Here is a 22635-nt window from a genome sequence, read left to right on the forward strand (position 1 = left end):
CAGTCACAAGCATATCACCTTTCTCTTCAGATTTTGGTTTGTTCAGAAACAAGATGTAGGACTAAATGAAACTTGAAACATCATCTACAACTGTGTCTTACACCATTTTTTGATTATAAGAGCTAGCGAAGAGCATTCTCCACTCTGCTCTGCGCTGATTAGGCCTCAGTTGGAGTATTATGTCCAATTCTGGGCACCGCATTTCAAGAAAGATATGAAAAAAATGGAGAAGGTCCAGAGAAGAGCAACAAGTATGATTAAAGGTCTAGAAAACATGGGCTTTGGGGGAAGGCTGAAATAATTGGGCTTCTTTAGTTTGGAAAGGAGAAATCTGATAGGGGACATGATAGCAGTTTTCAGGTATCTAAAAGGGTGTCACCTTCAAAGCCAGGGATCACACTTGTAGAGAACAAGACTTTATCTCTTCAGATATGTAAAATATTTGGGAGAGACTGTGGAATAATATGGACTCAAATGCCAGTAGGAAGCAGACACACACCCACCTTCCTCCTTTACACGTACTGCAGGTAGCCCTCAGCTCTCCACATACCAGGGCAAGACCAGTGTGTAATTGAAATCCAGGTAGTTGGCAGGATGCATCAAGATGTGGTCACAGTGGATCCATGCAATTGCCACATACAGACTTGACTATTGCAATATACATACATTATCTGGGAATGAACCACACTGTCCTTTAAAAATCTCCAGCTTGCACATATTGCAGTCCGCCATCTTAGCAACAGATAATGCCTTTATGCTTCCCACACTATACTGACTCTCCACTGAAACTGGATCAAGTTCAAAATCCTGGTCCTAATCATTAAGGCCCTTGATGCACTGAGTCAAAGCTACTTCAGAAGACTGCCTCTTCCACTGAGGTAAAGTCCTACTGTAATATTAAAGCTATCTACCTATCTGAGTCTCTGGAATGGTGCTGTCTTGCTTGATTATCTTCAGATGTGGAACTCCCTCAAAAACTATCACTGACTAGATGATTTACCTGGCATTATTCGGGTCTTTAGCTCTTGATTTAAATCATTGCTCTGAGGTGAGACTGAGAATGAGGGATTCAGTTTGCAGGCTGTCCCAGGGAGAGATGACAACCCTAGTTCTCTCTCACCATAACAGTTTGGGGCTTGGTGAGAAGTACCTGACTATGGCTGCTGCAGGTACAACTAGGAGAGGGGTTCATGTCCCTCATCTGGAGGATGGACAGACACACAAAGAGACAAACTCTCTCAATATATAGTAGATAACTGTCCCTTTCTCCATCGCTGCCCTCTGCTTCCCCAAAGGGGTTATAGCTGTTCCAGTCATCATCTCTGGCCCCTTGCCAGATACTTTCATCTTAAAGTCTCTTAAATGTATATATACTTTTATCTTAAATTCTCTTAGGGTACATCTACACTAGCCTCCTTGTTCGAACTAGGGAGGCTAATGAGGGCAACCAAAATTGCTAATGAAGTGCAGCATTTAAATATCCCATGCTTGATTAGCATATTCCCGGCCGGTCGCCATTTTGGAAACTGACTAGCCCGAAGTAACTGCCCATGACTATACGCGGCAGAGAAGTGGGATTCCGAGATAAACACCTTAGTTTAAATTAACTGTTAAACCTCATTCCACAAGGAGTAACAGTTAATTTCGAACTAAGTGGTTTATTTCAGAATCTCGCTTCTCTGCTGTGTATAGACGCGGGCAGTTACTTTGGGCTAGTCAGTTTCCAAAATGACGACCGGCTGGAAATATGCTAATCAAGTGGAGGATATTTAAATCCCACGCTTCATTAGCAATTTTGGTCGCCCTCATTAGCCTCCCTAATTCGAACTAGGGGGCTAGTGTAGACGTACCTTTAGGAATTTAAGTGCTAAAAGTAAAGGCTATAATATCATTGCTTCGTAGATGATAATCTGAACAAACAAACGTTGGAAGAATTGGAAGTTCACAATATACAATATTGAATAGCAATGGCTCCCAACCTTTTCGAGCATATGGACCCCTTTTCAATCTTTTAAAATTTTACAGACTCTCAGCCCAATTAAACCCTTCTCACCACTCTAATAGCTTTTGAATGGTTAGAGCAGGCTGATGTATTCATGTAACATGATCATGGGACTAAATATTTAATATATATTTATAATTACACAATATATATTTATTAATTAAAATACATAAGTGTTTTTATACCCTGTACATTTATTTTAATTTTAAACTTTCCACAGACCCCTGATAGTACCGTTGCAGACCACCAGAAGTCCACAGACCACAGTTTGGGAACCACTGTTTTATAGGTTCCATAGGGTAAAGCATTCTGCTTTTTCTATGTGCAATTCCTTTATGTGCAATTCCTCCGTGGCAATCTTTTGGCTCAGTTCTCTGGGGAGAATTACAATTGCTTGGTTACCCATACTAATATTTCCACTTATCACTATTGTTATTTATATATAGTACCACAGTGCTTAACAGCTGTAGTGATGGGCCAAGACATGCTAGGCATTGTACAAATACAGAGCAAAAGAACTTACTATCTATGTATATGATAAAAGACAAAATGTAGATAAAGCAAAAAGATGGGGAAATGCAGAAAAACAATGAAACATATAGTTGCCTAATTGTTATAATTTGTATAGGCACGCATACATGGTGTGTTCGTTTTTCAGATATCCACAGGAAGATTCTCTCAGGTATGTGGGGGGTGAGGGGGAGGCAGCAGTGTAGAAAGCAAAAAGGTGTTTGTTTTAAAATTTAACAAGTGGGAGTGATGGAGGCTGGCATTATGGGTCAATTGGAGGTGGGAGCTGACATCTCAATAGTGAATGAGAAGATAGATAGAATGAGAAAGGCCATACAGGGCCTTGAATGTGAAGACAAGTAGTTTGTTTATGATGTGATTAGAGGAGGGGGAGCCAACAGAGGGATGAAAAGGGACATGACATGGTCAAAGTGACAGCCTAGGAAATTATCTTTGCAGCAGCATTCTCAAGGGGACCAGATTGCATTTGTCAAGGCTAGAGAGAAAAATATTGCAGTAATGAGAGGTTGGACAAGTTTTAGTAGTGTGAATGGATAGGAAGGACCACATCTTAGAGAAATTATGAACAAAGAATTTACACAACTTAGAAATAGTCTGGATATTAGGACCTAAAGAGAAGTCACAGTCAAAGATGATGCCTAAGTTACAGGCCTGAGTGAAAGGCAGGATGGTTGTACTATGTACAATGATCAAGAAAGATGTCAGGAAGGAGGATTTGAGAGAATTAAGAGCACTGTTTTAACTATATTGAGTTTGAGCAGAGGGTTAGCTGACTAAGAAATTATGTCAGAGAGACCCAATAAAGATTTTCACAGAGACAGAAGGAGACAGGTCTGGAGTGCAAAGGTAGAGAGATAAACAAGTTGAATAGACAGCACAGAGATAGTAACTAAATTTGTGTCCGCAGATGAGATTACCCACCCCTGGTCCACACTAAAATGTGTCTAGACTACAGGGTTTTGTCGACAAAAGTCCACTTTTGTCGACAAAACTATACCTGCGTCTACACTACTGCCGAGTTCTGTCGACATAGCGTCGACAGAACTCAGCAGTTTTGTCGATGGTGGTAAACCTCATTTTATGAGGAATAAATGCCTTTTGTTGACAGAATTCTGTCAACAGAAGGCGTTATTGCATCTACACTGTCCTTTGCGTCTACACTCTCATGTCGACAAAGAGGCTTGCTTTGTTGACAGAACTGGCTGTAATCTAGACGCTCTTTGTTGACAGAAGCTTTGTCGACAGTATCTGTCGACAAAGCCTCTGTTGACAAAAGCCTGTAGTCTAGACGTACCCTAAGGGATAAATTTGAATTAAGATACACAACTTCATCTATGTTAATTGCGTAACTTAAGTTGAAGTTTCTTTACTCGAATTTTGGTGCCATCCACACTGTGGGAAGCTGAAGGGAGCACACTCTCCCTTCTACTTCCCTTACTTCTTGTAGAAACAGGACTACTGGCATTGATGGGAGCATTCTCTTAGTTTGAATTAGCATGTCTTCAGGAGACCCATTAATTCAAACCCCAGAAGATCAGATGCGGCTGCTTTGATCTTATCTGTAGTGTAGACATGGCCCCAGAGACAAGCTATTTAGAGAGAATAGCAGGGACGGAGCCCCGTGGAAAACCCCTCCCAAATAGGATAAGGAGGATATGCTGAAAGAGTGATTAGAGAGGTTTAAAGAGGACCACAAGACAGAGTTATGGAAGCCAAAGGAGGACAGGATTTCAAGAAAAAAATATTGTGGTTGACAGTGTCAAAAGTAGTTGACATTTCAAGAAGACTGAAGATGGAGTACTGATTTTGATCTTTGGCTTAACAGAAGTCATTAGTACAGAAACACATTAAAACATATTTACAAATAGGCTAACTAGTACAATGGAAGACTAATTTAATTAACAGTATCAGTGATTGTCAGGGAAAACATAAAAGACATATGGTCTCATTCTGCCTTGCTCTTCATATAGTCGTATAGATGTGTGCAAAGCAGGTACATATACCTCCCAAATCAGGTTATTAACAGTTTTATATCCATTTTCCATAGGTGCAAATGACAGTGCAAGGTGTAAGACAGGTCCATGTTCTCTTGCAGCTGCTGTAGGGCAAAGTCTTTTTTCCAAGCTTCAATTGGAAACTGTTTGCCAGATGACAGCCTCCTGTTTAAACAGGATTAGTTTTAACACCTTTTGCTTACTTTATACCTTCATACCATGAGTCCTGAATATCTTGTTAGGTTTTCTGGGCTGAATTGTGTGATAATTGGAGGAAGCTCTCTGTCTCTGTCTCTCTCTTTCTTCCTTTATGGGGAAGTGGCAGAGCAGGCATAAGATGGCAAATTATTAGAAGAAAAAAGGCAACTTACAATAATTTGAGAGTATAACATACTGTAGCATTACTATGAAGTTTAATTTCTGTGGAGTTTCAAGAAATATTTGCTTCAGTAAGTAAGGTTCTTAGCAGCCTTTGTACTGGACTATTTCTATGAAGAGTACTGACTAGGCATTTTCACTACTTGATATCACAGCAAACACTTACCAATTCTGAATTGGTATGTCTACACTTGCACCCTCTTTTGAGAGAAGGATGGAAAGGAAGACATTCAAAATTGCAAATGAAGCCAGGATTTAAATATCCCATGCTTCATTTGCATAATTGTGTTATGGTGCTATTTCGAAATAGTGCTATTTTGAAATAATAGACATAGTTAAGATGCAGTTATTTTGAGGGAAAATTGTTCTCTTGAAATAACCCTTATTCCTCATAAAATGGGGTTAAACAGTTATTTCGAAATAATCACAACTACAAGGCGTTTTGTATTTCGAAATAGTGCCATAACGCAATTATGCAAATGAAGCACAAGATATTTAAATCCTGGCTTCATTTGCAATTTCGAATATCTTCATTTGCATTCCTCTCTGAAAAGAGGGTACAAGTGTAGACATACCCAATAGGAATAAGCATTAGGGAAACAGCCACACTAAATTTGCTTCTCTGTACTGTAACAAATGCATATATGTTTAACATTTAAGTAAAACAACTTGTATGTTATTAAATATAGAAAAGGGCATAATAAAAACTTTTGATAGGCTAATGTTACACTTACATAGTAGTTTAAGCTACAATATGAGCACATTATACATTATTGTGTACTACAGGTCATAAAATATTATTTAAATGCACAATATTGAAATTCAGGTTTCAGTTTAGCACCTTGAATGTATAGTTGTGAAAAACCCAGTAAATTATATTTATAGCTTCATATTTTCTGAAGGAAAAAAAGACACACATAGGGCCAGATCTTGAAGAGTTTAGACGCCTTCAGCTGGACGGCTGGATTGTCTATAATATGCTTTTCCAGATACATCAAAATGAGAAATAAAAATAAACACCATGACCACATAGATGATAAAGGTTAAAAATGCTGTATCTTGCATTATTCTACCTCCTGTGGCTTGGGACAGAATGCAGACATGCCACAATAATGTTTTTTATTTCTACTGTTCAAACCATATTAATGAGAACATCATTTTGGAGAACTAATTATTTCTATTTGTCTTGTGTCACACTTTCTAATTCCCCTATATTAGCACAGCCAAAGCAAATTAATTGCTTTTCCAGCAGTTGAACCTTGTCCAAGAATGAGCTCACATTCTCTATCAGTTTTCCAGTTTCTAGAAGCACATTGTCAGAAATTTCTCTTGATACTAAACATAGCCCAGAGAATATCTGTACAGATTTCTGTTGCTGCTCACTTGATGAAATTTATAAGTTTAAGTGACCCATCAGGAAAGATAAAGTTCTTAGCTGCAAGATTGTACATCAAAACAGTTAAAGTGAAATTAAAATTAAATGAATGAATCTCACTGAAGCAAAAAAAGCAGTAATTAATGGTTCCCTTAATTGTCTTCATAAAATATTTGCATGGGTCTAATTTGCATAATTTGCATGTATTAATTAATCTTTCAAAGGAATTTTGTGCTGAGAGAAGCCAAAAAATCTCTTTGTTTTATTTAACATCTAATGAAATATTTATCTTCTTTAATGAACTTCTCATCTTCATTAAAATAAAAATTGCACAAGTTTGTATGTTTTAAATGTTTTTATAATTGAAGTATTCAAAAAATCTCTTTAGGCTTACAGCATCTGAAAAAACAAACTCTTTATTATGCATTCTATATCTTTTTGATTACAGAAACATTTAATATTTGAAAACTTATATTCAACTTTTGCATGTGATTTTCCATGAGTCTAATCTCAGATTCACTTTTCTTTTTTTTAATTTGATATATTACTCTTGTTATTAGGGCTGAAGAAGTAAACACATATTTTTGTGAGCACCGTCATTCGCGTGTGATACTTAACTGATGTGATATTACATTTAGTATATTTAGAAAGGAGGGCTGGGGTTTTAGGACAATAATTAAAATACTGAAAGAGAGATATTTCAGATGGCTTTGCAGTAACAGTAGAGGAAAACCAACTGTCTGAAGTACTGTGGAGAATATTAATGACACAACATGTGATAAAACAAATGACAAAAAGGTAATAACACTAAGGAAAAATAGTTACAGAGGTATTAGGTAAAGTAAAGGTTGTGAAGAGCAAGTCTGAGATAGTATCCAGGACAAGGGGGATTTCAGAGGGTGATAGTGAGCATTGCAAGGAATGCTAATGTTGTAATGCAAAATTTGAATGGAGAAGTGTTAGGAGATGAAGTCTGATGAAGGACTTTGCAGAATGCAATTTCTATAAAAAGAATGGATCTAAAAGGACAATGATTAGTCTTTCAGGGACAAAGGTTAAGGCTATTACTTGAGAAGGGGACCACCTAGATCCCAAGGTAATGTATCAGCTAGCTAATATTGCAGGAGATAGTGAAGGGCGGGTAGTGGTAATAAAATGTAGTTACAATGCAAAATCACTGCTATACAAAATCTAACATTGTACATAATAAGATCTGTGAACCAGTTTAATGTTTTCAAGGATAAGTACAGTATTATTGGAATAATAAAAGTATACTTGAACCAAGCAAATGATTGGGGATTTAGAGCACAAAGAAACTGAATTTATACAATGGAAATGCACAATAAGGTTTGCGCTGTTTTTTGAATATGCCCTGTGTGCTTAAATCCCTGAACAGGAGTTTGAAAACACATTAATGAATCTAAATACATTTTTTTAGTCCTATGACAGACATGTGATGCATTGAAAATCAGTCTTTTGTGAATAAAAAAGTAGGAGCTATTAAAGAAACCTTTAAGAGTCTGTACCTACTGGTGAAGGAGAGACAGACATTGAGAAAAGACAGATTTAAGATTTAATTTGTAAGGGGAATCAAGGTATTCTTGTTTCTTCCCTCCCCTCCTTACACTCTTCCTGTTATTTTACAGGAAATAAACTGGAGAATCATATAGAATGTTTACAGAGTATGATTCGGTCTGTGCTCATTTGCTTGGCTGGTAGCATCAACAGCAGCTGTACCTTAAACTGACAGTAGTGGCTGAACAGTAGCCACTTTAATTCAACTACTGTTGTTAGGAATTCTGCATCATTTCAGGAACAATTTCCATACATGATCATTCCACATGCTCATTCTCCTCTGCTGCTGGGTGTAACCATGTGACACTTTTAGCACAGTATATTGTAACTTGATCACCTGTAGAATGGTGGAAGTTGTTCTAAAGGAGGAATCTTTAATATAGAATACACTGCAGGAACGCTGCTAATAAAAGGCCATTGAACTCATAGCTTTAGTGTTTGCCTGGAAACACTGTGTAACTGGACACACACACAAAAAAGGTAGTATAAAGAAAACGACAAAAATGTGTGGAGATGAAGTAAAGGAAGTTCCATATAGATGCATGAAAGGTAACAAAACTCAAGTTGGAAAAAAGAAATGGTAGTTACTGAGAACAAGCTCAGAAAACAAGTCTTTCTACATAGATATATTTTTTCCCCTGTGGGATGACAGAGTGACATGATCACGTCTCCAGCATTGCCCCACCCCCAGCTCCAAGCAGCTCCTCTGGCGCTTACATTACTCCCCCATAGGGGTGTCATCTTAGGCTGCCACCACCACTTCCTGCCCCCACCCCTGGCAGCCTTCTACACTGACCAGGCTCTTCCCCCACAGCCTGCAGATCCTCCTCGTGCCTTATACCCTCCAACCCAAGACATCACCGGCTGGACCAAGCCCAGAACACTCACCCCCACCTTTCACACTAACCAGCCTCTTCCCCCTGACCTTACCGGCTGTAGCCCCTACTTGTGCCACCCTCAGCCCCCTCGTTCACACGCCCCCAGCCAAGACCCCACACCTTAGCCCTCTAACTCACTATCTGTATGAGACCCCGTACTACTAGCCTCCTCACCTTAGTCCTACCACCTTACTACACCTTAGTCCTACCACCATGCCCATGAGGTTGAAGCACCACCACTAACTTCCTGTTTTGGGGAGAAAACCTCAAGGCTCCATGCGCACTGCCGCTTCCCTTCCCCCTCCCCCGGCTGGGAGAACAGCAGCGCAGGGACATGCTTCCAAGAGGCTTTTCCTGTTGCTGTTCCCCCAGCTGAGGGAGGAGCAAGGGAAGTGGCAGCATGTGAAGAGCCTTTCACCTCTCTCCCCGCAGAAAGCTGGCACCTTCAACCTTGCAAGGGGGCAAGGCTTCAGAGGCAATGGGTGGGATGAGCTGGAGCTGGTGAGTAAGAGAACTAGGGATGCAGGATCTTGGTTTGGTGGGGGCTCCCAGCATTGCCCTAGTCTGCTCATTCACCACCCTGCGAAGACCCCTAGCCCTCTCACACACACCCTCTGTCAAGACCCAACACCCCCAGCCTACTCACTCATACCCCCCAACCCAAGACCCCACACCTTGAGCCCCCTCACTCACCACCTTGCCAAAACCTCGCACCCGCAACCCCCTCACACACACCCTCCAATGAGACCCTGCACTCTCAGACCACTCCTGCATCCTCCCCACTGGTCAGATACTTACACAATGTCTCTGGCCACAAAAGTAAGAAACAGGGGGCTTGATGAATGTAGCAAACAGGGGACATAGCCTCCTAGAGCCCCCTAAAATTGAGTTTATTAGAGGGATCAACCAAGAGTGAGGAGATCTAAACATGGAGATAGGAAAAGCATCACAGATTGGATGGCAGCTGTTTTTCTATTTGTTTTTCTTCACCTTCACTTACCTACTTATATATCTGTCAGTTGAAGTTGACAAGTATAGGCTCACTGGGTTTTGATTTGCCTATGATGACAGGGTTATTTTTTGAAGTTTGTCATTGTAGTATTTGTTATTTTGCAATAGCTATATGTTGAATGGAATCCTTTCTGGGAACAGTGCATGCAAAGGCCACATCTCATCCAAACCCAAATCAAGGTGCTAGGAATGCATTGACTGATGCCATATTCATCACATGGACCCACGGGAATCAGATCCTTGAAGAATTCCAAAGGGATTTCAACAACTTAGCCTGGACCAGTCCACACAAGAGATCCACTTCCTTGACATATAGTACAATTACATGAAAGCCACATTTCCACCACCTTATACTGGAAACCTACCAACCATTACACTTACCTACATGCCTCTAGCTTCCATCAGAGACACATTTCCTAATCAATTGTTTATAGCTAAACCCTAAGATACAACTGGATTTGCTCCATTTCCACAGAGGCAAACAAGATAGGCCCTACAAAGAAAACAACAGAACTCCATCTATAACCCCAACTTAAACCCCTCCATCGCATTATCAACCATCTACAACATATCTTGGAAAATAACCCCTCACTCTCACAGGCCTTGGGAAACAGGCCAGTCCTCGCCTACAGACAACCCCCTAACTTCAAACGAATTATTTCCAGCAACCATGCAACATACTTCCATCATACTCATCCAGGAAGTCACCCCTGCAATCAGCCCCAGTGCCAACTCTGTCCACACATCTATACAAGTGACATCATCACAGGAGCTAACCACATAAGCCACCACATCAGAAGCTCATATAACTGCACATCTGCCAATGTGATCTATGTCATCAAGTACTAGCCGTGTATATTGGCCAAACTGGACAGTCTCTATGACAAAGGATTAATGGACACAAATCACATATTCGAAAAGGTAACACACAGAAATATTGGGGTACATTTTAACTTGCCCAGATGCTCATTAACGGCTCTCAAATTTTCCATATTATTACAAGCCAATTAAAAAAAAAACTTGAAAGGGAAGCTGCAGAATTTAATTTAGTTTGCAAGTCTGATACCCACAATAGAGATTTAAACAAAGACCTTAACTTGATTACCCGCTACATTCTACATCCTAAAGACATAAAAAAACCAAAGCTACTCTATCAGTTTCATTTAGCATGGACTCTCTAAGGGTATGTCTACGCTGCCACTCTAGTTTGAACTAGGGTGGCTAATGTAGGCATTTAAACTTGCAAATGAAGCCCAGGATTCAAATATCCTGGGTTTCATTTGCATGTTCCCAGGCGCCACCATTTTTAAATGCCCCATAGTTCAAACTACCTGCCCGTGGCTACATGCGGCACGGACTAGGTAGTTCGAATTAAAGCTCCTAATTCGAACTACCGTTAAAACTCCTTGCAGGAGGAATAATAGTAGTTCGAATTAGGAGCTTTAATTCAAACTACCTAGTCTGTGCCATGTGTAGCCACGGGCAGGTAGTTCGCACTACGGGGCATTTAAAAATGGCGGCGCCCGGGACCATGCAAATGAAGCCGAGGATATTTAAATCTCGGGCTTCATTTGCAAGTTCAAATGCCTACATTAGCCACCCTAGCTTTAACTAGGGTGGCAGTGTAGACATACCCTAAGGGTGTATCTACACAGCAGGACTTAACTCAAAATAAGCTAAGCAATTTGAGCTACATTAATAGCGTAGCTTATTTCTAAATAGCTTATTTTGAAATTGGGAACATCTACACAGCACTTATTTTGAAATAGAGCGCTCTTCCTCTGACTCCCCTTACTCCTTGTACAATGAGGGTTACAGAAGTCACAGTAAGAAGTCCTCCAGCTTCACAGTATTTCAACATTATTTCAAAATACCTCTCTACTGTATAAATGCAGACTACGTTATTTCAAAATAATGCTATTTATTTTGAAATAATGTTGCTGTGCAGATGTACCTTAATTGACTATTCTTTTCCCATTTTCTCCTTTCCTTCCCCATCCCCACTCTTTCTCTGCTATTTACTTGGAACCTGGACCCCTTAAACTCACTTCATCTGAAGACCTACAAAAGCTCATGATACCATTTATATTTTTGCTAGTTTCTAAGGTACTGCAGGACTATTTGTTGCTTTTAAAGTTTTTTTTCAATTACAGATAAACATGGCTACCCCTCTGAAATTGTGGAAAATAGTTAATGATGGATGAGGGGTGACAAGCATAGACTGTAAAAGTAGTGTCTTTGTTTGAATCCTGAAAGAAATAATTATTAGATTTCAGTTTAGAGTCAGGTTTTAATGGAAAGGGGGTGTTTAGTGTTCCTGTATATTTGTTTAGTGTTCCTGTTTGTTTGTTTGTTTGTTTGTTTGTTTGTTTGTTTTTTTCTCCCCAGTCATAAAATGAAAGAATTTATAATTTTGCATGATTTCTTAAATTTTTCAACCAATCATGTATACCATAGCTGTGTAGAGCCTTTATTTGCTGACCTATCCGTTGCTTCCATATCTCACAAGGGTGTTGTGAAACTTAATTAAAGTAAGGCACTATCGAAGTGCAACTGTTATTATTAACTAATCCTTTTCATATGTTCTTTGATGACTGATCAAATTCCCAGGGATTAGAAAGTGGCAAACAGAGATTATACAAAATACAGCAATTTATAACTATTAGCAATCAATTATTGATGGGTTTGACAGCAGGAACTATTTTGTGGGATTTAACAAGGGAATCATTTACAGTCCTAATTTCAACAGAGCTAGACAGCATGGATATAAATACAGGAAAATCTTACTAACCTGACTTATTTTAATTCTTTCTTGTTAAGCCTGGGCAAAACCAGTGAGTGCTACATTCCAATGGCAGTCTAGCAGGGACCATTGTAATCTGTTCATTCAACTTTAAAATATCGAAAGGTAATGACTTCATGGGCACTTTAACACATGAGTCTTCATCATTGCTGCCCTTTCTTGCCAGCATGATGGAAAGGCAGAGCGAGAGAGAATATTTTCATATACCTCTTGTAACATTTAACACCTATTTTAGGTAAGCACAAGTACACAGAGCACACACACTCCCACACGTGCACACATACACACCACTGCTGTTCTCTTAAAATATTCAAATGCTCAAATATATCTAAAGACATTGATACAAACAAAGGAGTTGCTGAAATACCAGAAGCTGTCATTTTATTTGTATAAGTTATATGTTTTAGCTGTGATTATTCTTATGTTGATGTAACTTAGCATGGTGGCATAAAAGAGTGACAATAGGCCTCAAATTATTCCCATTCTCAGACTTGCCCACATTAGGGTTACCAACTCTGTCTGAAGCTATTCCAGGAGATTATTTCCCCAGCATGACATAATGTAATTTTCTTAAAGTATCCTATGAAAATCTCCAGGACTGCTTTCAAAAGTCATTGGAAGATCAGTGCTGATTCTGGGGGACTCCAGGCCAATCCTGGAGGGTTGGCAGCCCTGCTACTGATTAGCTTTACTCCCTCCTCCCAGTAGTAACTGGATATTTTTTGAAAATTTAGCCCCTGTAAAAAAGATCACTCATTCAAAATCTATGGGTGCTTCTGCACTGCACCATAACTCAGAATAAGCTATGCAATTTGAGCATATGCAAATTGTGTATCTTATTTTAATGCTATTTTCAAACAGCTTATTTCATCATTTGGCATTGTCTACACTGCGCCAGATTTCGGAATAAAGTGCTATTCTAAAACATCCCTTATTCCTTGAAGAATGAGGCTTACATGAACATCAGAATAGTGAGTCCGAAATACTCTGGTATCTCGAAATAGCGTTGCAGTATAGATGTATCTAAGTGTAAAGGAAGTAAAACTACAATTAACACATTTAGGAGCTACCTAGCCAGCATCTTATTCCATCTAGAGTTAAGATTTTCTATAATCAAATATCTGTGATACATATTCTCTCAGTGAACTGGCCAACTGGCCAGTAAAGAGGGAAATCTGTTGTACTGAATAAGCTACTGGCTTTAAAAATTAGCTGTTTTGACTCTTTATAAGGTAGATGTAAATTTCTATAATACAGGAAGAATACTGGGAAAAGCAGAATATATAATGATAATGCAATGTTGTTTTATTTTTCCTAGTTGAAAAACATAAAGTGTGTATCAGTAATGATAAAAGGAACATTTTTCTATTATAATCGTCAGCTTTATTTGTTAAAAAGTGGTGTGATTTCTAATAGCTTAGAAAAAGCAGCAATGGAATTATAGCATTTTGTCTCTGCAGTTATAAAGAATGGATCACAAAGGATTAGAACTGGCCTTGGAAAAATGTGTAATAAAGCCAGGACCAAAAAATTTACAGTACTGTTTTATGTATATGACATTAGAATAGAGCTTGCTAAAATATAGAATGCCATATTAGATAGTTCATTTTTTGACTTGTTTGTTTAGCCTCTTTGTTGATTCTGCAGATTTTGCCTATGACAAACTGTCAGTGCAACCCTTGCATTAAAAGACATGTATTTTTCATGATATTGTTTCATACTGCAGCATGTTGGCTACAAGTCCTTTCAAGTAATCAAACTATATTGAATACAAACATAAAATAAAGAGCAGCAATATTTTACTCTCCTTCCACTTTTCATTCTATCACATAGATATACACTGTCACTTTAGCGAGTATGTTTGCAATATGTTTGCATGTTGAGAAATTGGATGTAAAAATTACAGTCATTGGGCCTGACTCTGGCTTCATTGATGATACAGCATCTAAAACTGATATAATTAAATGGAGAGTTAAGTCCATTGTTCAAATTCATGCCTTTTTATGTGTTTTTTTCTTGCTGATTTGCAAAAAACAGTAATAACTTGGACAATACAATGCCATTTTAAGTGCTATGGATCTGACTAAAAATCTTAGTTTTGTTAGTGGTAACTTACACAAATAGGCCTATTTGTTTGTAGCAAAAAGAGAGCCTGAAACATAAGCTCTAGAGGCCACAAAACACACATAACAGTGTTTAGCCCACTGTGCCATCTTCAGTCGTTGCATTATGCATTCCTGGGACAGTGGATAAACATCCTCCCCATAAAAAGAGAAATATTAGGAGAATATTGTAGGAAGAGAACCTGAGACATAAGCCCTTGTATCAGATGCTTTATATGAGGCAGGACCTGCTCACAGAATCTGGCAAGAACAGGGAAAATGTTGCCACCCCCCCAAAAAAATACACATTCTTAAGAAGTACTAGTCACAAAGTACTTTCGCAAACACACCTCCAAATTAGTTGGTACCAGCACATCCCAGTATCAAGGAGAACAGGAATGTCCTGATACCTCTTAAAGGTCAGGATAACAATATATAATGTTAATCAAACCGACGTGTAGAAGGTGATGTCAGGGGACAGTTACTATGTCAGGGGGGCAGTGATAACTTTTTTGCTATCTGGATATTAAAATGTATCTCAGAAGGAGTATCTTTGCCTGGACAGTGGTGAAATAGAAAGTCCCACCATTCCCTGAGCTGAATCTGTTATCACAGGCATATGTCTTAGACAATCTCTACACTGCAGAGATATTTCAGGATACCGGAAGTATCCCAAAATAGCTATCCCATGTCTATCGAAGCAGTTTGCTATTTAAAATAGATTTCAAAATAATGGGCAGCATATTCCAATGTCCCTGTAACCCTTGTTCCATGAGGGTTAAGGGACGTTTTGGAATAGTGCTTTATTTCAAAATTAACTCGAAATAAGCGATGCAATTTGTGTAGCACAAATTGCATTGCTTATTTTAAGATAAGGGGGCTATGTAGACACACCCTTCGTGTCCTCATAGAGTCTGCCAGGTGGTATTACTGGGCTTCATCAACAATAAACATGGCCTGGTACTCTTAATGGATATTGTGGTCATGGGGTGGTTCACTTGAGGTCTGTTGGGCAAGCTGTCAGTGAAGGGCTGGAGCAGCACTAGTGCCAGATTTACACACAAACTAAGTAAACTACATTTAAGGCCTTAGATTATGAGAGGCTTTTAAATACCAAAAAAATTGCTAGTTTTTAGTTGCATCCTTTCCTGTATACCAGTGTATATGCAAATATAAAACTTCATTATGTCTATTTTCATTGTCCTTTCAGTTAGAATAATACACATTTTTTGGTAATGCCTTGGGGCCTCTTAAACTTTGGCCTAGTTTAGGGCCTCAGCATGTCTTAATCTGGCCCTTAGTGGCACAGAAAGGGAACAGAAACACATACAGCCACATAGTTGTCAACATCTTACTACAAGATTTTATGCAGATTTCTCACTGGGGGAAGGCTCACCCATGTTAGAAATATTTCCACAGTCTGACCCTAAGCATCTAAAACAGGAAATAGTTTTTGTTCTGAGTCCGACTTTGCCAAGTCATGAGAAAGATGTAGTTCATTTTCTTTAAGCCTTTCTTCTATTTAGAGGAGTGGTATCTCTTTTATATTTTATATTAAGTTCATTTTCTAGGCTTTGGGTACATTATTGTACTACTTATTATTAACTCACTTCCCACACTTTCTTTGCTTTTTTCAAGGTTTTTCAAGTTGGAAAACAATAACAAATGCAAAACTTGGATTTTCTCCTATTTTTCTGCTCTTTCTTGCCTCTGCCCCCCAAGCTTGCCAGACAGCGGTGAGGAAAAAGATGAAGGGAGTAAAAAAGAGAGACAGCAGAAGGAAAAGCTAGAAAGAAAAAACAATGGAAAATAAAATTGAAATATTTAAAAAGGAAAAGACATAAAAGGCTTCATTTCCTTTTGAACTATTGATAGGGATGAAAATTTTCTCTTTTGATAAAATCACATTTTGAGTGAGGAAAATTTTTCAATCAGTTCCATTTGCTAAGATAGAACACTGCTGAAAGAAAGAAATCTGATGAAATTACGTGACTTCGGGATTCAGTGTCCCAGATCTTGAGTGCTTATGCTTAAAGCTGACCCTATTTTTCCCTAGACATACTTAACTTTTATTTACAGAGCATGGTGTTACATTATTTCTGGTTAGAGGGCGCTGTTTCCATGTATTCCGGGGACTTCACTAATAACAGCAACCCAGAGTATACAGTATGATTCAGAAGCCACACATCATACAAATATTTGGCTTCATGACAAGCTGTATTTTCTGGATCACCGCTACTAGTGAACCCTCATACAGCACCAAATTGAAATCAGACAGCAGTAGGGACTATCATAAAGGCTACTTGATTCTACTGTCAGACCAGCCTAGGCTGCTGCTTGAGGTGGAATAGAAGAGGAATGTTGCAATATCTATCCTGAAGAGTATTGTTGCTAGGAAGGGATGGGGGAAAGGGTAGAGCTATTACTGGAGTCTGGAAGTGCATGTGTAAAGAAGTATTCAAGAGGAAAGCATATCAATCAATATGGCAAACCAGTCTGCATTAGGAATTGTAAAACAACCCACCAGCATGCGCACTCATGAGACACGTGATAGTTTCTTTTAATTTAAACTTTAGAATGTTTTCATTCAGCATAACAACAAACTTTGCTTAATGGCTAACTAATAAATTAAACCTTATACACATGTTTCAATTTGAAGCCTTCATCAGGATTAATGGGCTGGGATTTGTTTTTTTTTCTTTCAGTTTTTCAGCTATGTCACTCATGCTAAGCCTCAGGATCTTGATTAAGTTCTATTTGTATTTCTATTTTGTAGTCAGGATTATGTGAGACTTTAGTTCATTGTTCATTTCTTAGGGCATGACTTGTGGCTTGGTTTCTGTCATCCTGACTCTTGGAGCTGATTGCCTGATGTTATTGTCTTTCATAAGATTTCTTTCACACAGAATACCTAAAAATAGCATGTTTGTTTCACCCATGTTTGACATCCCATCTAGCCTTAATGAATTTTCCGTAAGCTTTCTACAATGTAATCTGTTTTACAGCCTCATGCTACTCTCCTACTATGTTTTGTATTGGACAGTTGTTATTTGTTTGTGCAGAAATGAGAGCAAGTATAGTTGAGAATTCAGGAAAATGGTGCTAAAGAGGTATTGATGTCAGAATATGGTTGCTTGCATCACATATAAATGTTTGTGTAAGCAGTAATTTAAATGGATCTATCTTGCTGAAATAGCCAGCAACTTTTTGAGAAATTGCAATGCCATCTTAATAAATGGGCATGGAAGAAAGCAGGAAAATGGTCATGTTGATGTATTGGTTCTTCATGTTAAAGAAAGAGTGTAATTTGAAACCATCAAAACAGTAATCTAGTTCTTAGGCTATGTCTAGACTACATCCCTCTGTCGGCAGAGGGATGTAAATGAAGTACTTTGAAAGTGCAAATGAAGCCGGGATTTAAATATCCTGCACTTCATTTGTATAATCATGTAATGGCGCGCTTTCGAAAAATCACTATTTCGAAATTGAAACTGCAGTCTAGATGAGGTTCTTTTGAAAATGGGGTGCTTTTTTGAAAGATCCTGAAAACCTCGAAAAATTACTGCAGTTTCAATTTCACAATTGCGCTTTTTCAAAAGATTGCCATTACATGATTATGCAAATGAAGTGCGAGATATTTAAATCCTGGCTTCATTTGCACTTTCAAAGTGCTTCATTTACATCCCTCTGCTGACAGAGGGATGTTGTCTAGACACACCCTTAGTTAATGGTCTTAACGGTATTATCCCCATGAATGGCACTTCCCCATCCAACTTCCTCCTCATGGAATGATGGAAGACCAACACCAGGAGAAGGTTGTGAAGAGGTTTTGTGACTTCATTGGTCCATGGACTGGGTGTGCAAACACAGGATATACAGGAAGAAGTGCAGTGAGAACCTAAAGAGAAGGTTCTGGAGGAGTCAGAATAGGAGACGCGACCTAGAACACTCAAAGTACAGGTGTGCTGCAATTTCCCTCACACCACAAAAGGGCCAAGTGTTGGGGTTGAAGTGCACTGGTTCATGGCCATGCTTACCGCTCCATGAAGAAGCTGAGACTAGGGTGGAATACAAAGAGGCCCACCATGGCTCCTCACTTTTCACAGCTGGTATGAGGTCCCACCACATGTTGTTGGAGTGAGATATGAGTGTGGAAATCAAGGATATGGAGCATGAGTATACACAGTTGTTTCTTATGTATGGTTTGGAAATGGACTGCCTGTAGGTCTCAGAGACAGTTCAGGTGCTGCAGAGGGATGGCTAAGAGAGGGGGCCAATGTCATGAGTCACAGCAGTTGAATGAGAAGCCTCGGTCTGACTGGGATTTACATTAGTGTACTCATCTGAGAGTTGGAAGACTCCATCTCAAATCCCATCTCTACTGCAGTTGGAAGGAGACTTGAGCAAGGAGGTTCCCACATCCTCAGTGAGTTTCCTAACCACCGAGTTAAGGCAACAAGGAGTCCCGTGGTACCTTAGAGGCTAACAGCTTATTAGGGCATAAGCTTTCATGGTAAAACCCACTTCATCAGATGAATTGGAGGTGAAATTACAGAGGCAGGGATTCTCCTCTGCCTATCCTCTCAGATGTTTTGTGTGAACTCACTTGGGATCACACATGTGACATTGATGGTTTAATGCCTATCTTCCTTCAATTTATAAATAGCTCTTGAGCTTACACAAGAGATAGGTATCTGGGTGCTGGAGAGAGGTATCAGAATGCATGCCCAGAGCCAGAAACACGTATGCTCAGGGAACTTTTTTTGCAAAAACTTAATTAAGTTTAAGTGCCAACAAGAGTCTGTGAGAATTGTGCATCTAAGTGGGCCTGAAACTGGGACTTGATACCTAAAGCAAGGACTTTGGAACTAACATCTTTGGTGCATACTAGCTGTAATGAACAGCTAACAGAAAACAAAGACACAAGCCTTTATTTATGGTGTATATAATACCCCTTGCTCCAATGACCCTTTACACACTTTCATAATGGTCATGAACTTTATAGATATCAGCACTGCATTGGTATGGCTTCTAAATACACAAATTACATCACTATTAATATCTCCTATTTAAGGATGGAAGAGATCTGCCATTGTGTAATATGCCTTTTTTTCACTAGCTCCTAACTTTGTTTAAATAATTTATTTTGTGCAGATATTTGCCATGCTTGGTTTCAACACAAAAGCAAATATTCTTGGAAAGTTACAGTGAGAGCCATTCAACTATGTTTCACTGAGCACTCATTTGTATGGGGCAAACACTATAGATTTATAGAAAAATAATGGTTCTTGAAACCTGATTCAAGATCTATTTCTATGTCTTAGGTTTTCAGAGCAAATAGGATTCACTTAGGCAGCTGATGGCCAGCTAAACATGATGACTATGTGAGGTTAACTGTACAGAGAACATACAAAACTGAGAAAAAATATGGAAAGGGGAAAGAAATCCATAGACCCATTCTGATGTGCAGGTCTTTCAGAATCTAATAGACACAAATCCAAGATTGCATGCCGCTCAGTTAAAAATAACTCTGTGCTTTGTACTTCTGAGATCACAGAAGCAAGTAAGGCATGTGTTTATCTGGAACTTAGATCTAACTAATACAGGTCATTTAGAACTTTTGTAAAATTGATCAGCATAGAGTGATTCGCACTGTGACTCAAACTGAATTAAACACAATGAGCTGTGCAGGGTCACAAGCTTATTATATTAAGCAATGACTTCATGCTATAACAGGGGTTTATGTTCCTCATTGTTGCAGATTTTTCAAGAGAAGTGAATAGAATGCAGAGCTATATGCATGCATTCAATGATTGTAAGTAATAAGTCTCTTGTTTTTCTGTTTCCTGGGGATTCTTTTATTCTGTCCATACAAACCAAACAACTGCAGCAAAGTTCACAAAGCAATAATACTATTGCTTTCTATCTTTAAAAAGTCATACATTTCACCTTGCCACAACAATGCTTTTGTGTACAGTATTTAAAATTCATGATCTGTGTAATCTGGATTATCTTTAAATAATAGGAGATGTGTTCAGTTATTTAATGGGATTGTTGGTTTACTAATCAGACTTTTGACCTTTTGCTTGCTCTCATAGTATCCAAAGTGATTTTGAAGTGATTGAAAAAAGATAGATAATGAAAATACACAGGAAAACAGTTGAAAGGAAAAACATCCTGGCATATCAAAGAAATTACAAATATCTAGGCAGCAAATTTGATATTTTCCATTATGAATTTTAATCTTTGGCAATTTTGATGCAAAATGTAAACATTGTAAATATGAAATCTTTAATTCAGAAAGGGACATAGGAAAATATCACAATGAAAAAGTTATTAATGGTTCACAGTCATGCTTGAAAGGCATAAAAAGTGGAGTGTAGTTAGGGATAAGTTTGGGGACTGGTTCTGTTCAATTTCTTCATCAGTGATTTAGATAATGACATAGGGTACATCTACACTACAACGTTAATTCGAACTAACTTAGTACGAATTAGTTAATTCAAACTAAGCTAATTCGAACTAATGGATCCAGACTAAAAAACTAGTTCGAATTAGCGTTTTGCTAATTCGAATTAGCATATCCACATTAAGTGGACCCTGAACCGGGGTTAAGGATGGCCGGAAGCAGTGCCGGCAGGGCATCAGAGGAGGACTTAGAGCGTGGAGATGCTGTGTCAGGCTAGCCGAGGGCTGTGCTTAAAGGGTCCCAACCCCCACCCCGGACAGACAGTTCTCAGGAGTGCTCCGCTTGCAAAGCAGTCCTGGCTTGGATTGCCCGGAGTACCCACACTGGGCATATCACAGCACTCGGCCATCAAACCGGATGCACTTGCCACAGGCTGCAATCTGAGGAGAGGGGGCAATTGGGGGTCTGCAGGAGAGCTTCCACCCCAAAAGCTCGCAGAGCCAGCCCTCCCCATCAGGGGCGCATACCCATTCCTCCCTCACTTCCTTCCACTTACCCTTCCCTAGCCCCTCTTCTTGATGTACAAAATAAAGGACAATTGTGTTCAAAAATTGAATCTGTCTTTATTGAACAAAACTGGGGGAGACTGGGAAAAGGAGGTGGGAGAGGGGAAGAGAGAGGCTGGGAGAGGGGAGGGCAACTAAAATGGGAACAGGTCCCATATGAACAGAGGCTAAAGAGACTGGGACGTTTCAGCTTAGAAAAGAGGAGACGGAGGGGGGACAGGATAGAGGTCTCTAAAAGCAGGAGTTGGGTGCAGAGGGTACATACAGAAAAGTTCTTCATTAGTTCCCATAAAGAAGGACTAGAGGACACCAAAAGAAAGGAATGGGTAGCAGGCTTCAAACTAGTAACAGAAAGTTGTTCTTCACAAAGCAAAGAGTCAACCTGTGGAACTCCTTGCTGCAGGAGGCTGTGAAGGCTAGAACTAGAACAGAGTTTAAAGGGAAGTGAGATCAAGTCATGGAGGTTGGGTCCATGGAGTGCTATTAGCCAGGGGGTAGGAGTGGTGTCCCTGCCCAAGGTTTGTGGAAGGATGGAGAGGGATGGCACGAGACAAATGGCTTGGTCACTGTCTTCGGTCCATCCCCTCCAGGGTCTCTAGGGCTGGCCGCTGTCGGCAGACAGGCTACTGGGCTAGATGGACCTTTGGTCTGACCCAGTACGGCCATTGTAAGCTCAGGGCTCAGGGTCGGGGGGTCTCAGTGGACCACCTTGATTTTCATGCACACCTGCTCCTGGGTGGCCAGGCTGGCAGCTCTTCTGCCCTAGACGGCCACTTTCCTGTGCCTAGTGTGGAGGTCGTGGATGAGGTCCACGATGTCCGCTCTAGACCAGGCAGGTGCCCGCCTCTTGCGGTCCCGGGCAAGCTCCCGAGAGCCGCCAGCCTGGTCCCGGGAAGAGGGGGAAGGCTGGGAGGCATCGGGTGGCCGGCTCGATCCGTGCCAGGTGCAGGGTCAGCTGGCTGGGTGCTGGCAGGCTTGCACCTGACACGGGCACTGTAGCCAGCCCGTGCC

The 22635-nt window shown here is 39.7% G+C and overlaps 1 protein-coding gene across 7 annotated transcripts in view; it reads left to right on the forward strand.

The window, feature by feature from the left end:
* The window catches only part of DACH1 (dachshund family transcription factor 1), a 486010-nt gene that overhangs the window by 446857 nt on the left and 16518 nt on the right, over positions 1 to 22635 (forward strand). The gene's annotated exons all lie outside the window — the stretch shown is intronic.

The sequence above is a fragment of the Pelodiscus sinensis genome, chromosome 1, assembly GCF_052426305.1.
Source record: "Pelodiscus sinensis isolate ZL-2025 chromosome 1, ASM5242630v1, whole genome shotgun sequence".
Taxonomy (NCBI): domain Eukaryota; kingdom Metazoa; phylum Chordata; order Testudines; family Trionychidae; genus Pelodiscus; species Pelodiscus sinensis.